The following is a 10,745-nucleotide window of genomic DNA, read 5'->3' as shown; positions in this document are numbered from 1 at the left end:
AACACTTTCCAGTGCGCGAGTAGGACTCTAGATTTGAATTTGTCTGTTTCGGAAAACCGAGTTACCAATTGCTGACCGTAGACGATGGAACGAATCTTCCGGTCACAAGATATTGGAAGAAGACGGCGAGATCATATATGGAGAGAAGCGAGAGTGCGCGGAGGAGGAGGACGGAGGAAAATTTTGTGAACCATCGCCGTTGATAGGTAATGGCCTAGAAGGCCTGGACAAAGTATGTATTGGTAAACTGTCCTTGTAAGAACTAGACATGAACGTCATATTCGAGTTTGTTATCGAAGAACTCGATGTTGCATTATGACCATCCTTACCTGGTCTTAGATTGGGCAGATGATTGACAGCATTGCCGCCTGCCTGGAAAGCAGCTCGCAAACTATCCACGTTTTGAGCAGAATTCAAATTAAGCAGTTGAAACGATGTTGAAGGAAGTGGCTTTGCTTCAGCGCTAGTTTTTGTTTCTCGTTCCAATTTACTGCCCAGCTAGTCGGGACGGGTTGACCGGCGGTGCGGGCGGGTTCCGTAAGACGAGAATGACTAGATCAGGTAGCCGGTGGAATAGTTGGTATGCGGCATTCACTTTTATTGGCTTGATTGTACTGGTTCGGAGAGGGATGATTCTCCAGAGCTCTGGAAGACTTAGAAGGGGATTGTCTTTCCTGTTCCTGAGAGGAAACTGGAGAGTTACCTGTAGTGGGCGACTCAATTTGCTTACCTATTCCCGGAAGAATGGTGGCCGTGCTTGATGGTGGAACTATGGAGCTTGTTCGATTTTCTTATCGTATCAGACCAATATTGCCATCACTACGAAGCAGTAGACAATAAGATACATCCAATCGAACATGAGATGTCCTAACCAAAGGCCAATATCACCAAATTTTTTGGCCCTAGCGGGTCTCAGAATGGGATACAGATTACGTAGTCAAGTAAGAAGTGATATTGAGTATAGTGGAAATGGGGATTTGTCACAGAAGGATACAGAGTCAAAGTAGGTTGAAGTGGCAAATGCGAATGACGAGGTTATACAAAATAATAAGAAAAGGTACGCGAGATAGATAGAGAAGAACTTACCATGATTTCGTACAGGATTGTTCGACGACGAGGTAATATCAAGTATTGCACTTCGTATACTTGCGTAGAAATTTCGTGGCTTGTGAAATTGGGCGGGCATGTCATCCGACAGGTGTCCCAAACGTTGCCTTTTCTCCTTCAATCAGAGCGGAAAGTAGAGAGGGGGTGAACCTTGTTCTTGTCATCGTCCGGAGTGTCGTCTTCGATGTAGGTTCTGTTTCCCGTACGATAACGAGCTTGCCTCGTTTTTGTGTGAAAGAGAAAGGAAGGAATCTAATGGGCACTCCAACCAACCAATCTAATACACAATATGCGAGTTCACTGCTATCAAATTTATTTAATAGCAAGGGGTAGCGTTGGCAAAGGTTCCGCAAAGCTTTGAGAGCTAAGTAAGAAGCTTTGATCAATCAATTTGAATCGTTCTAAGGATTTGATATATTCCTTTGATCAAGGTAGATTCAGCACAATTTGTGCTTTGGTTTGTATTGATTTGGGTATATCAAGAATTGGGGGTTTGAATCAAAGTAAATTAAAACCGAAACACACAGACCCCTCGGAGGGCTAGAACTATGTGCTGGCACAACCACACAGCGTGATTTGCCCTTAAGACCAACGACTGATCCTAAGTTCGAAGAATACCCAACAACTGGATAGACTTCTCGCAGTCACAAGGAGCAGAACACGACGTTCCTATACTCACAAGTGCCGGGCCCGAATGGCTGCTAGCAAAGAGGTTTCAGTCTGGCGGGAGTGTGTCTTTCCTTTTTACGGATTAGCACTGCAACGTCGTCCCAAAATCACTTGTATTCCAGATACATCGGATCGCTATTTATACATACAGAATATAGAGTCGCATAGTACAATTAATTTAGTACCATAAACGTTCGGAACCGCAAGGAAACTTCTACACTCAGTCAGATACCATTTAATTTGAATCTACATGTCCTTATTTGGTCCATATTGGTTCCAAGATTCTAGTATACCTCCAAACATAGGTAGGTACTTCAATATTCATTTAATTTAATTGTTTTTCGAGAATGACTCGAATGGTGTTCAACTGTCATTGCGGTTCAACACTTACTTCGATCGTTTGTCATCTCGTCCGGAGGCAAATCAGCTCTCCTCGATTCTAATCCTATCAATCTGATTCATCTGGATTAAACTAATTGCTTCTCTCTTTCAACAGACACCCATTGTGCCTATACTCAATCAAGGGAGTTACACATAGTATTCATTTAATTGCATTCTTCAATATTTTCTACGTCAGGACTCTTTGACATTCATTTGATATGTCTTCGGAGCCTCGCAGTATTTCGATCGTTCTTCTAGTCATTTTCCTCAACCATGCAACTTGATTGGTCTATTAGACTAAATCGCAGTCCTTTAGATTAATGCATGATCTTGTTCTAGAAGGAGTATTTGATAATTCCTGAGTTCTAGAAAGTCATTTCGAGTCAATCCTCGGTTCATGGTCACTTGAGTAAGTTCTTCCAAACTCCTGCCAGTGTAAGGTCCAATAAGAATACCCTTGGTATGTCATACGTAAATGGTCATCCTTCGGATGTAGTCCGAGTCTGGTATAATCCTGCTTGACAAACAGGTAGACTGCTATCCGTAGGTAGTATCGGGGATGGGTAAACTAACCAACTTGTGGTAGTATGGGTATATGGTCCCTTCAACTTATTAGACTGATTCAGTATCGACTTTGACTGTCAATCTGGGTCTCAATTACAGTCCTCTTGATACAAATCTATACGTGAAAATGTCACAATTCACAGCATAGACGTCTAGCCAAAATTTAGGCGTGTCATCCCCCCCAAACTAAAGAATTTGACCGTCCTCGGTCATTCGTAGTTTTGTACAGGGAAAGGATACCCAATCTGTTATTAGATTGATTCGACAAGACTATATCTCCTTTTAATGTAAATCACTGGGTTTGGATCTCTACTTCTCCGTGCTCTCCAATCAATTTGGATGCCCTCAAATGGGTTTCTAGCGCTCATCTTATCAATTTATTCACACGCCTGCTACGAATCGTAACAGTTTAGCGCTCAATTTTAATTGAATACTTTTTCGGTATTTGTATCACATTTCGAAATTTTAATTCACAATCTCTTCATCATCTAGTCACAGAACGAGCTTCCATTTCATGGAAAACTGCTCTGACGTACGCACTGATTCAGTGTGTACGCTTATTTGGTTCGGGGCACGGGGTTCAATGAAATTTTTCGTTGAAGTCCGTTTTCCCTCTTTATTCCGTTCTTTCATCTCGTTCGTCAAAATGGCTTCGACCTCGAGTCAAACTCGAGCTTCTGCCTCTACAACGCGTTTACCGAGCTCTTTAATGGAGGCCCAAGTGATTCTCGCGGGTCTCTCGTTTAAATCTACTTTGCCTCTTTTCTTTGAAAGCGCTGTGTTTCAACGACTTCAACAAGGCGATTATTCTCCTCCAGTGCTTGATTCCACCAACTCTCCCGATTACAATGGTCCCGGTTCTCTCCCTGCTTTCTCTTATCCTCGTTCTTTGGTCCCTTTTTGCTTTCCTCCCGAGAGTTTACTTCCCTTGTCCGTGGCCTCCGGCCTGGACTTGTATTGTTCCTCCCAAATGGCAGTTCGGACATTGCAAGTTTTAACGGACGATTCGCCTCCAACAGAGTCGTCGGAGGTTTACGATGTATTCGAGGAGGCCGCTTCGTTTTTAGTGCGTAAACAAATTTCCTTTCTTATTTCAATCAACTAAAATGCCTTCAATCTAGATTTATATCCATGATTTCTGGATTGGTCGGGCCAATTGCCCTTTATTCGCGGAGCACATCCTTGCGACTGCTACATTCTTATCTCAAGGTCTTCCCGTATTCCTTCGCGATAATTTAGAACAACAATGGGGCATTCCCCCCGATCATCGATCTCAGGTTTTAGTAAGTGTGCCATTCCGTTTTTAATATCCTTTTCTCCTAATTCAGTTTTATAGGATTCCTCGAAATTCGAACGATTTCCGGCAATTCCTATTCCTTTCTGTTTACGTTTCCGCGAAGGAAGTGCCATGATGCGTCTGGTGCCTCCCAAAGACCTAGATCCCTTTATATCAATTCGTTCGTCGACAAAAGATCCTCGTCCTCTCAATCTTTCTCCTGTGGAGGATTCCCCTTCTCCTTCGGGAGATCATCATTTAGTGGGTCCTCCTAAACAGAACAAACGCAAACGGGAATTGGCTAGCCTTATGGCTGATGCCTCATCAATTCATGCGTATCATATTTTATCACCTCAATTTAATTTAATTTATTCTTTCTTTGTTTTCTAGTGGATCGTCGCTCCGTTACTAAAACTCCTCTCAAGGAAGATCTTTCTGATACTCCCAAAGGTTCTTCTTCAAAGAAGAAGGTGGAGAAGCCTCTTCCTAAACCCAAAGCAACAGCTCGGTCCAAAACCACTGTTAAAGTGGTAGAGGAATCCCGGGTGTCCCCTGAATCAGAAGAGTCGGCGACACCTTCTTATCAAATCAAACGTGTTCGTCTCCCCCCTCGCCTTCGTCAGGCAGCAAAAGGAAAAGCACGTCAGATGGAGGTCTTGGAAGAGTCCGATACAGAGGAGGAGGTGGTACCTCCACCTTCGAAACGTCTCAAATCTTCGAAATCCGCCCCCGCCCCTCCCAAAGCATCAAATTTCCGTCCCGCCCTGCTCATCGATGAGCAGGGTCGTCTGAAATTGCCAGGAGACTCGGCGGAAGGCTTCACTCCCTTCAAACGAATTGAACACGCCCGGGTGAGTTTCCCATTTATTCTTATCTTATTTAATCTAATTCATTCGTATTAATTTGAATAGAATAGCGCGCCTTTGCAGCGTCAAAACCCCATATTCGATGTGAACCCCGAGTTCCTCGATTTAGGTGTTATTTTGACTACCCAAAAGGCCAGTTTTACGATGCAGGATTTACTGCAAATTAACCGTTCAATTCGCGACGTAAGATCTTTATTCTTTTATATTCATTTAATTGCTTTAATTGTGTTTGTGTAGCCTTCAATTCCGGCTCAAGCTTGTGTTTCTGCCTTGTCCCGAGGAGAGTTCAATCCGAACGCTTCTCGCTTGCCAGGGCTCAAATGTGAGTCATGCTCCTCTCGGAGCCTCAAGTGCATGTGCTCGTTAGATGTGGATTTGGCCATGGACGCGCTTAATGCGCTTCACGTCGCCACCACAAGCAGTACACTTAGTAAGTTGTTTCTTTTTATTTTCTTTTAAAATTGATTTATTAATCCGGTTCTTAATTTCATTCATTTAGACTTGACGAATTCCCTTCGACGCACTCAGGAACTTCGCACGCAGCTGGACAGACTAGGCGCTTTATTTGATCAGGCCCGCCAGTCCTTCCTGCGGTCTTTCCTGGATCTACAACAGGCTGGTCAAGATCCAATTGTCGTCCTCGAAGCCCTTAAGGCTGCCGAGCCTCAACGTGAATCTATTTCCGTTGAAGATTGGACTCTTCTGGCCACCCTTTTTCAATGGTCCAGCCCATTCAATCTGAATGGGTTGAAGTTTGATAATCGGACGCCTGCCGAATGGATCGATCTACTCCGTAGCATCCATTCTGGCGCTACCTCTGCAACAGTAACCGTGGACGGACATCTGGTAGACACCTCTCAGCCCCCAGAAGCTGATGTCGAGGTTTCGGAGGCCCTTGACCCTCAAGGCTCCCTTCCAAATACTGTGGTTGAGAAGGTTTCAGGGGTCGAAGATCTTGCGAGCCTATCTGAGGGAAGTCCGATTCAAACTGAATTGGACCTTCCCCAGATTGAAAGTTTGACTGAGTCGACTCTAGCTCCTGAAAAGGGGATCTGAGTCTGCTCAGGCTTTCAAAGCTTGGATCTTGGGGTCTTCGGGGCGTTCTTTTGTTTTATTTTTTATTTTACATTTTGTCATACACGGACGGACGGGTTTTATAACCCCTATATTTCATCATAGCTGACCACTCGCGGTCATGTCGTTTTTACGGGTCTTCAGACCCAACATCTCATCTATGGACCTTTTCAGGACCACCGGTCGCTCGAGACCAATTCGTTTTAATTAGATTTCATTAATCTAATATCTTTTTGTATCTTTTCTTGTATTTCTTGTAGGTATATTTACCTATTGCTTTAGTTGTGGATAGCTTTACTGCTATCTTGTACATATCAATTTACGAGCTTTTATGCTCACTTTCATATTAATTTGAATGAGTGAACCTAAGTTCTAGCCAAAGTACTTGGTTTATCCCATTTACTTTGATTGAGGAGCTGCTCTTGCTCATTCCTATTAATTTGAATGAGTAGATACATTTTCTCTTCTCTCAATACCTTGTTTACTCAATTCATGTTTTAATCTGAATGAGTGCTTGCGAATTATCGAACCAATTCTGAGTTCCATCTTTGAATAGGGGTTGAAAGTAAAACTCCATTCCGGATCCTGGCATGAACTTTCATGCGAGATCAGGACAGCAAGACTTTCCTGTCTTCATTGTCCTGAGTGCTCAAGTCGATCTCCGTTCGCCGTTGATCATAACAACTTCGGGAGGTATTCTCAACTCCACTTTCAGGTTCTAAGCGCAGTTTCTTTACTCATTCCGCTTATTTTGACCTTCTGTATGATCACTTTGATCAATTCTGGGTCACTGCGTTCGCAATACCATTCAATCTGATTGCAAAACTATTAGTCTAATTGAAATTTTGTAAAATTTTCAATTAAATCGATATCCTCCTCCCCCAAACTAAAGAATCCAACTGTCCTCAGTTGTCCTAATTTGGTCAGGAGCTTGATTTCACTGTTTCGGTATAAAAGGTCAGGCCAATTGACTATCAATATGCCATTCGTCCCAAGTCGACTTGCATTAGTCGAACTCAGTCGAGCTCTTATTCCATACAAAGTTCCATCAACATCTATTATCGTTCATCCTAGCATGCCTATCCACCACAAGAAGGATCTTGACATTGCTCGAGTTGCTGAGCCCCACTTGGGTGCTTTGCAGCAGCTACTTGCTTCGTACAAAGGCAAGAAGACGAACAATCCCGACAAGGCAACAATTTCTGTCCTTCGTCGGTCTACCGAGTATCTTCATGATCTCTTGGTATGTTTCCAACATTCAATTTTAATTGATACGTATTAATTTAAATCGTTTATTACCAGGAAAAGCCTGTTACACTTCGTAGTCATGTTAGACAAATTTCTAACTTGACTGCTCGTCAGAGCATTATCGATACTTTGTGTCTCGGGCACAAACTGTTTCCTGACATCGTCAGTGATACTCACTTCGAGCAACACCTTAAATTCATGGCTTTTGCCAATGATGCTCGTGTATGTAACAATTTTATTCGTGACTATTTACATTAATAGTCTTTTCAGAACACTTTCGTCAGGAATCGTCTCCTCGATCGTGCTCGTTCCGTTCATTCGGATCACGAGGCGTCTACTCGTTCCGATAATTCTCGTTTTATCAGGAAGTCCAAGAAGAAAGCTACTAGATTTGCTTCCTCTCGTGACGTCAGACGTGAACCTAGATCTGTTCGTTTCGACTCTGATGTCGAGGTAAATCTTCAGATCTAATCTCAATTAATTTGATTTATCAATTTCGTTTAGATGAACTCAGCCTCCGAGGACGAGTTGGTATCTGGAACTGAACGCAGTTTCAAACAGAAGCCTACTCTCTCTTTCATCAAGGTGAGTTAAAACGTTATCATGTTCTGTATCCACGACTCATTCTATGTCGTAGAATCGTCGCAGCACTCCTTATCCCACCACTGGTTCCAACAAAGGTTCCAATAAGGAAGAAAAGTCTGCTGTGAACGATGTTTCTCCTCGTCTCAGCAAGGTTCATTGCCACACTGATAGTCATGTTTCTTCTAACTGTATGTCGTGTCTCGCTGAAGATAAAGGTGATTCAATTTAATTCAAATCCGTTTCAAATGGATTCTTATTTCGTGATTTAGTGACCCATAGCAAGCATATCAATCATGCTCTTGCTCAGGTCGTATCTTCTAATCTCGATACTCCACCAGCTCCTCTTGAGTCGCAAAGTACCAAATTCATTGCTGCTACACTCAACTTTCAGGCAGCTGAATTCGAATTTAATGCAAACTTGGTCAAGACTTATGCAACTCGTGCACGTATTGCCAAGGTAATTGCGGACGAAGCTTGCAGCATCTTGAAAAGTCGCCAAGACTCTGGCTCAGACTCTTCTGTTTCTGACGCAAGTTTCGCTACTGCTCAGAGTATTCCCACCACTGGTTCTGAGGACACCGTCGTCACTCCTACAGAGATGGCTGTTCCAGTCCCTAAGACCGTCGAACGAGCTACTACTCCATTCACTCGTGGTGTTACTCCTATGATGGAAGACAAAGGACACGTCTCTGCCTAGGTCTGCAATCCATCTAATTGGTATTCATTTAAATTAATACATCATCATTTAGATGCATTCGTTTAAAATCCATAAATATTATAAAAACAGTTGTTCGTGTTGACCCACTGTCTTTACATGGTTTCTTCAATCCGTATTCGTTCATTCCATGCCTACTGTCTTTACGCCATCACAGCTGTATAGTAGATGCATCATCTTACCATCGCCATTCATTTTATGATGTTCGTTTGTAACAGTATATCAGTAGAGTTTCAATCTAATTATTGATCCTCTCCCTAACTGAGTTCTTCGTCAGAGTCAGTATCTGATAGTCTCAGATGCGGTATGGCATCGAATATGTAATCATTTTCTGGTGCCATCCAATATTCATCTTCGTCTTCTACCATTAAATCTAATTGTTCGGCAGTTAAGTCGATAAGTTCGTGAATATTGTTTGGCAATTCAATTGGTTCATTTCGCGTGAAATGCGGCAATACTCTGAAGGCTCCGACCTTCTCTTTGAGTACTGTTCCATCCATTTCAGCAATGATATAAGAGCCACCCTTAGTCCGTCTGATTACGACCATAGGTCCTCTATATCTTGGATACATCTTTCTATCCAAACTCTTCTCAATTCCAGAATTTCTAACCTGGACCAATTGACCTGGTCTGAAATTCCAATCTTTAATTGTATGTCTATATTTTCGTTCGAATCTTCGTAGCTCTGCAACTTTGTTTGCATCTACTCTACGCCGTACTTTCTCAATGAATGAGTTATGTTTCGACAGAGCTTGAGCACGATATCCAATTAATTCATCTCTAGTTAAGATTCTATTAGGTGGATTCACCAACCAAGTTGATTCCACTATATCAAAGGGAAGCAACGGTTCAGCTCCTGTTACCAGGAAATATGGAGAACAACCTAGACCACGTCTCGGTGTTACTCTATCCGCCCATAGTATCATTTTCAAAAAGTAGAACCATTTAGATACATCTCCGCCAGTTGCTTTAATTAAAGCCTGGCGTATGTCCAAATGCGCTCTTTCAATCTTTCCATTAGCTTGAGAGTTGTAGGCGGAAATTCTTATTCCTTTAATTCCATACTTCTCTTCTAGCCAAGCTAGCATGTTTTTCATTTGACCTGCATTATCGGTCACCACTTCTTCAGGACATCCCCAACGACAAATTATATCGTCAAAGAACCATTCTCCTAAAGTTCTAGCATTTTCATGTTTTACTGCCCGGGCCTCAGACCACGAAGACAGTGAATCCCTTCCATGGATGATGTATTTACATCCATTAGATGGAATCGACATTATCATTGTATCGACATGTACCTTCTGAAACAATGAAGGTGTATGCATCAAAGTAGGAGGTGCTTTCAACAGCCTCATCTGTCTATTTTGACACTCCTTACATGATCTCACATACCATTCCACGTCTTTATATATGTCAGGCCACCAGAATCGTTTCTGCAAGAAATCATTCGTTGCAAAGACTCCTTTATGTCCTAAACAATCATGTGCACTATTCAACATGTGCATACGCTTTTCTTTTTCCACCACTAATTGTGGTTGATCGGGTTGATCAGTATTTCTATGGTACAACCTTCCTTGGTCGTCCACTTGAAACTTCTTAATCAATCTAATAAATTTAATCCGTTCATCTTTTGACATTTCACCCAGGGATTCATCTGATGGGTTCGACAAGTACTTCCCAATCAAAGGAATTAATTCGTCTAATCTATTACCCTCAGAAGATCTATGTGCTTCTGGATACGGATTATTTTGTACAAATTCTTCGTCAAAAGTAGGGAACAAATTCCTACTGAAGACTTCACATGTCGCGTCTTTGGATTCTAACATGTGGTTCCTACGAATCTCGTAGCTACGCTCTTCATCTAGAGCTTCTTGTACATCTAATTCAATATCATCAGCTTCTTGAGCTGTTTCGTATAAGTAACCACTTCTAGGGTCAATTTGATCTTTGAAGTCATCAAATTGATACGGCTCTTCCGTTTCCCCATCTCCCATAATAAAATTAATTGGTTCCCCACCATCCTCATCAACGTAATCTTCTGGATTTACTTCTGGACGTTTTGTTTGCCATCCACCAGGTGTGATTCGTGACAATCCATACATGGGTTGCACCTTTTACATGGATTAATGTAAAGTGATAGTTTCGTACATGCTCAATCCAACGGTTTATGGTTGCATTAGGACCACAACTTGGATTGTCTAACATGCCTTTAATATAACTTGCATCGGTTTCAACTGTTAAACGTCTACATCCATAGACA

This window comes from Lentinula edodes, assembly GCF_021015755.1.
Source record: "Lentinula edodes strain Le(Bin) 0899 ss11 chromosome Unknown C8R40scaffold_59, whole genome shotgun sequence".
NCBI classification, from domain to species: Eukaryota; Fungi; Basidiomycota; class Agaricomycetes; order Agaricales; family Omphalotaceae; genus Lentinula; species Lentinula edodes.
The sequence above is the reverse complement of the archived record's forward strand: the minus strand, read 5'-3'. Positions refer to the sequence as shown.